This window comes from Chinchilla lanigera, unplaced genomic scaffold, assembly GCF_000276665.1.
Source record: "Chinchilla lanigera isolate Chin_1 unplaced genomic scaffold, ChiLan1.0 scaffold00175, whole genome shotgun sequence".
In the NCBI taxonomy this organism is placed as follows: domain Eukaryota; kingdom Metazoa; phylum Chordata; class Mammalia; order Rodentia; family Chinchillidae; genus Chinchilla; species Chinchilla lanigera.
The window spans coordinates 197,739-203,976 of record NW_004955576.1 but is presented as its reverse complement, the minus strand read 5'-3'; positions in this window follow the sequence as shown (position 1 = coordinate 203,976).

Genomic DNA, 6,238 nt, shown 5'->3' with positions numbered 1-6,238 from the left:
CTGTAATGTGTTCGTGAGTCCAGCTGATGACCTAGAACCCAAAACAATGCCTCTGGTCCAACTGGAGGCCTAGACCCATGGCAATGTCTCATGCAGTCCTGTTTCATTGGTCTGCATGGGTGGAAGCTAAAAAGTCTGTGCCAGCCAGATGAACGAATCACGCTAACAGGCTGAGGGATGTAAACTTGAGCCAGGAAGAAACCCTCAAAATAAGAAACAGAGCTCCCTCAAAAAGTACCACAGTCATCGTCAGTAACAGTGAGGTTCCAAGCTCCTCCCATGTTGACGAAAGCCAAGTTCGTGTCGGGAAGGCCAATACAACAAGTTCTCCAGGAGACGGAGCAGTGCACCATCTTCTCCTCTGGAAAAAGAAAGCAATTCTCAAAGTGAGGACCAGAGCTCCCCCAAAGAGAAGCAAAGTCATTTGCAGTGACAACAGGGTCCTGAGCTCCCTGGACCATGAGAATAGCCAAGTTCAAGTGGAAAACCAGGTTGACAAGCTCCTCCAAGAGAATCAACAGCTTCTTATACTTTCTAGTAGCACCCAACAGCTTCTACCACCTCCCGACAGCCTCTCAGCTTCTCCGGTTCTGCATCTTATGCTGCTGGGAACAATCCTCAGGTGGGCCTCACACACCCAGCACCACGCTTATTATGTTTAGCTAGGTGTTACAAGTTGAGCACCAGTCCAGTTGTCAGTCCACCACAACTGGTAAGGTAAAAGTGGGGGCCTTTGGAGCAGAAAACATGACAACTGTGACTTTTTGCATAAAATATACATTTCCACTATTTCTCTGTTTCATATTCCACTCACAGGAATCATGGAGGGCAGAGAAACAATAAAGCACCAAATAAATTTCACTGAGGAACTCATCTCTCTGCAGATCAGTAAGGCAATTGTCCTCCAGTGCACACACCCAACTCAGGTTTCACAGGTCACTGCTAAACTGCCTTCCTACAAAAGTTGCAACACCTTTACTTTGTAAGAGTAGTTGTCAGTGTCAGCTCTTATGGAGGGTTTTCTTACTCTTAAGAACGTTGGAAGGGGCTGGGGATTTAGCTCAGCGGCAGAGCACTTGCCTGGCAAGCACAAGGTCGTGAGTTCGGTTCCCAGTACCTGAGAAAAACAAAACAAAACAAAAAAAAAAACAAAAAACAAAAAAAAAAGAATGTTGGAGAAGAGGGGAGTGTCAGCCAACTTTAAATACTCTCCAGCCAGGTTTGCATTCTTAATAGTTCAGAGTTTCACTGACCAGAATAAAGAGCAGTTATCTAGTAAAGGTGGTTTGAATTCTTAGCAAAGTTTTAGAATTACAGAACCAGTGAATCAACACACTGGATGTTTATCATTCAAAACTAGAACTACTTAAGCTCAGGCAATTAGAAGATTGTTTTTCACAAGTGTCAGTTTCCTTCTGATTTTAGTCAGAATATTGCGAAATAACGCACATGGTACTAAAAACATCTAAGTCATATAGGGATATTTTTATCCCACAAATGAATTTTTTCACTTCTCTGTAGAGTGGTTTGGGCCTAAAAAGAGAGACTGAGCACAAGCCACTTCCGGGTTATCCTCCTGTATCCGTGCGAATGATAGAAATTATTGGCTAGGATTTTGGTATGCTACATTGTGTGCTAGGTAGTTATACTACGTGTGTGTACGTGTGTGTTTGGGCATTAGAAAGGGACTACCTGGGAGCACTACAGTCAAGCTCAGAAAGGTCAAAGGCAATATTTTCACACCTCAGTAAAGGGTGCACATCAACATGCCTTAAATGATTTATTTTTCTGACTTCTGCATATACCTGCCTGTTCTTCTTGTAGCAACACAATTTCTGAATGTAATTCAATTATAGAATCATTCAATCTATACATTTTTTTTGTTTTGTTTTGTTTTGTTTTGTTTTGTTTTGGTTTGGTTTGGTTTTGGTTTTTCTCCGGTACCGGGAACTGAACTCACTACCTTGCACTTGCCAGGCAGACGCTTTGCCGCTGAGCTAAATCCCCAGGCCCTCAATGTATATATTTGTATGTAAGTTCCCATGTCTCTTTCTTAGTTTGTATTCTAGGAATAAAAATAAAATTTTATCTATGAGTTAAAGAGAAGAGTAAGAAAGAGATCAAAATACATATTACTAAACAAGGTACCACAGAGAGATTTCATTTTGACCAAGAGAATAAAAAGGTATAAATGCAAGAACAACAGAGAAATTCAAACATATTAGAGATTTTATTATTATGTAGTTAATATTGAGTTTTTTCAAACACTACATAGACTTTTTTTTATTTTTTAGTTCAAAATGTAAAAAAACAATAAAATAACAACATTGAAGACAAAAAACAACTCAAGAACAATTAAAATGATACAAGATTTCAAAATAAGATGTTATTAATTTTATGTCTCATAGATTTTAATGGATAAATTTTGAATTTTAACATACCTACCATTCCTGAAGCAGACATTTTTAAAATTGTTAATATAACTTATTATTTTGTATGACAAATACAATGCTATATACTTAAGAAACTGTGAAGAAATTACTTTAAAACTTAAAGTGGATGACTTCAAACTTTTATAGATCCTCCAACTCACACTAGCCTCCAAAACTCACCTTCATCATCTCTCTCAATTTATCTAAGAATATTTAATCCAAATCCTTCATGTGTGGCTAGTACATCTGCCTGAATATGAGTGACAAGGAAAATTCACTTTGCAATATGGAGTTATAAGATTAATCATGATTGAAACAGAGGGCAAGAAAGGGAAATTGATCTTGCACTTGACACAGACCGTCCTTTCCTGGTGAGGTGTGCTTCCTGTCCTGCTCACCACCATGGACCTCAAGGGGAAAGGTATGTGCAGTGATTCAGGAATTGTTGGCTGCATGCACTCTATTGTGTGGGTTACTAGTGAAAATATTATCTAATACCAAGACGCTTCAGATTTCCACGTATAAAAGTAGTATCATTATTTATCTGCAAAGGAATTGCACAGGGGTTAATTGAGTGATTCATGGAAACTTAAATGGTAGATTTACCAAGCTTTAGACATTTGTCAAAAGCTGTAAAACACTTGCAGTGTATTATTGGAGGCACAGGCAGTGTGCTCTCAGTATTTCTTGCATAGAGACCTGTGTCCTGATATGCACAGCCCAATGCACTGGACAGATCTCAGAAGAGGAGAATATCTATCACAAAAAGCCACAGTGCTGAGTTTAAGCTATTCTGGAACAAGAGCAAACTGGTGCTATTTGTCAGAATTCCAGAAAAAAGTAACATTATCTTATCCGCTGCTCTATTACGTGTTTGTACAACTTGAGTCAACCTAATGAACCTTTAAATACTGAAGCATAATGCAGGAATAATGGCCAAGGTGCATTTATGCTACTTTCTTAGTATTAGTCCACCCAATGACTTTAAAATGAAAAGCGAACTGAAAGCAGGTTAGATAAGTACTTTTATTTCTACACACATTTTAGATAAAAATGCAAAGTGCTGTTCTTCACAAGTACAGCAGTAACCTGTGCAGACTCTGTGGCCCATGGCTGCTGATGCAGTCCCTGCAGCCCAGATGCAGACTGAGACCCAGAGGTGTGCACAGTGTGAAGAGGTGAAGTGCAAGGACCACAACATGCGTGTGCTGCCTCCTCCACCTGTAAGGACAGGACTCAGGGAAAATCACTGAACTTTTCCAAACTCGTGTTTCAATATATTTGATGATTATTACAAAACCTCAGTCAATCTCTCTGGCTTATCCTAAAGTTGAATTTACAAAAGAATCTTTTGTTATTAGCAAAGTGTGAATGAAGTGTATGGTGATACTGTGGTGAGTTGGCAGATGCAGGCCATGGCATCGCTGTTATGGTAGGTCGCTCCTCATACCTGATATCAGCAACCAAGCGTTCCTGTGCTTATTCCTCCAAGCATAAAGATGAAACGCAGAGAAAATGTACTGCTCCTATTGAACTGTTTAAGATGCTTATATCTATGACTCAAATAAAAACTTACAAAACCCTGGAGAATCTTACCGTTTGTCAGCTGCAGAAATTCACAGGATACTAAACTATTTTAAGACTGTTCTTTAAAGTCTTGAATTGGATTCAGTTTAATTTCCACGTGTTTCCATGATGCAGAGGTACTTACAGAAGTACCATAAAATGCAGGAGTCACCCACCTTAAGTCTTTGAAAATGCAGCTCACCATACGGGGCACAGTGGAAGGTGTTGCTGCTTCCTTATCTGAGCTCTTACAGCCCCAATTAGTGCCTTTGAGCCAGTGGAGATGCATAAGTCCTCCCTGGGCCGGATGGCTGGTGATGACCTCACTTTTCAGATCACCCCAGGTGCTTGTGGGTTTGTTGAAGCAGAGTCCCTCCACCTGGTGGTCGTGCCAGCCCAGTCCTGTGCCCGAGTGTGGCTTCTAATTGGATCTGCCATGGTATTTCCAGATGTCAGATGAACCTTCATGTTCTGTATCATGTTGCCTCCTATATGTCTCAGAGCATGCACTTCCTTGCTTTAGGCTTGTTCCAGGAATTTGTAACTATCTCACTTTTGCTATGTTTGCAAAGGACTAATTCAAATATGATTGGCTTATACTACAATATAAAGATGAGGATTGGGGCTGGGGATTTAGCTCAGCAGCAAAAGCGCCTGCCTGGCAAGCGCAAGGTCGTGAGTTCGGTTCCCGGTACCGGAGAAAAACAAAAAAACAAACAAACAAAAAAAAAAGATGAGGAACTCTGCAAAGAAATGTCCAATAATATATATGAATATTTTGAAAAAGTATTGGGTGACAATCTCAGAACAAGAAGGAAGGGAATATTTTGTGAAATCTAAGATTGTAAAAAAATAATTTTTTAAATCCAAAAGTACCCACAATTTCTTTTTTTTTTTCTACCAGATAACGAGCTCAGGACCTTGCCCTTGGCAAGCTGGTGCTTATGCCTCTGAGCTATATCCCCATACCCACAATTTCTAAATATTTAATCTCCTGACATATGGCTTTTAAATGTGAGGAAGGGCACTGCTTTCTTGCTCCTGCACAGAACGGCCAGTCCATGGGCATTCCTCACCAAGAGCACAGCTGATATCTGCGAGATGAGAATGACTTTGCTGTGTATTGGGTGGTTGAGTAGATTTAACTAAACTAAAGTTTTCTCAGAAGAAAAAATCCCAAACTGAGACAATTAGAAACCCCCAAGTACTTGAATACTTTGTTCAAATACATTTAGAATGGAGTGTGAAATTTAAAGAAATAGGCTACCTTAGAAGACGATAGAATTCATCTCTTCCTTAGGTACTTGAACATTATCTAGACTCTCTTGTGTAAAGCCTGGAGATTGGGATTCAGAACAATTAAGTACCTCCTTAGAGAATGGAGCCCAATATTTGTGATATGCACTATTCATGCAGCTCTTTTTCTCATTCTTGTCTCTTTCATTCCCCATTTTCAAATGGTAAGCTTGTGTCCTTCAAATAATTCTATAAATGTCAGTAAATTTTCACAAATTTGGCCTGCACTACACAATGAATTTCTATTTGGCTTTCCTCTTTTTTTTTATTTTACAAATAAGAGAAGGAAAACATTAACAGACAGAGAACATTTTACAAAATAGCAAAAGAACAGTACAGACAATACGGAGTTACAAAGTTGTAGGGAATTAACAATGCTTGTTTTATCACATATTGATATCTTCGAAGTGTTTTCTCATGAAAACAGATAGAGACATGCAATACTGATCAAACAAAGACTCACTGACAGTTTCTTTCAGCAAAGAAATAGAACACAGTAGAACAACGATGTTAACTATCCTTCATCCACATACATAAAAAATTTCTCCTTCTTTCGCTTTCTTTTCCCACATCCCAGTTGCCCTTTACCCTTGAGTGCATTCCTATCATTTCACAATGTCTGTCATAACTCCGAGTTTATATTAACTCTTTCAAGTTTTAACTCCTGAAACAATGCAGTGCTTGCACATGTATGTTTGATTTATTTCACTTACGAGTATGGTCTCTAGTTGTGATCATTTACCTATAAAAGCCTCGAGTTTCTCTTTCTTTACAACTGAGGAATTTTTCCATTATATACAACTACCACATTTTCTTATCCAATCCTCCATGGATGGACATTTGGGCTGCTTCCACATTTTAGCAATTACAAATTGTGCTGCTATGAACATAGGTGCACATATATCACTGTGATATGATGTTTTTAGATCTTCTGGGAAAATACC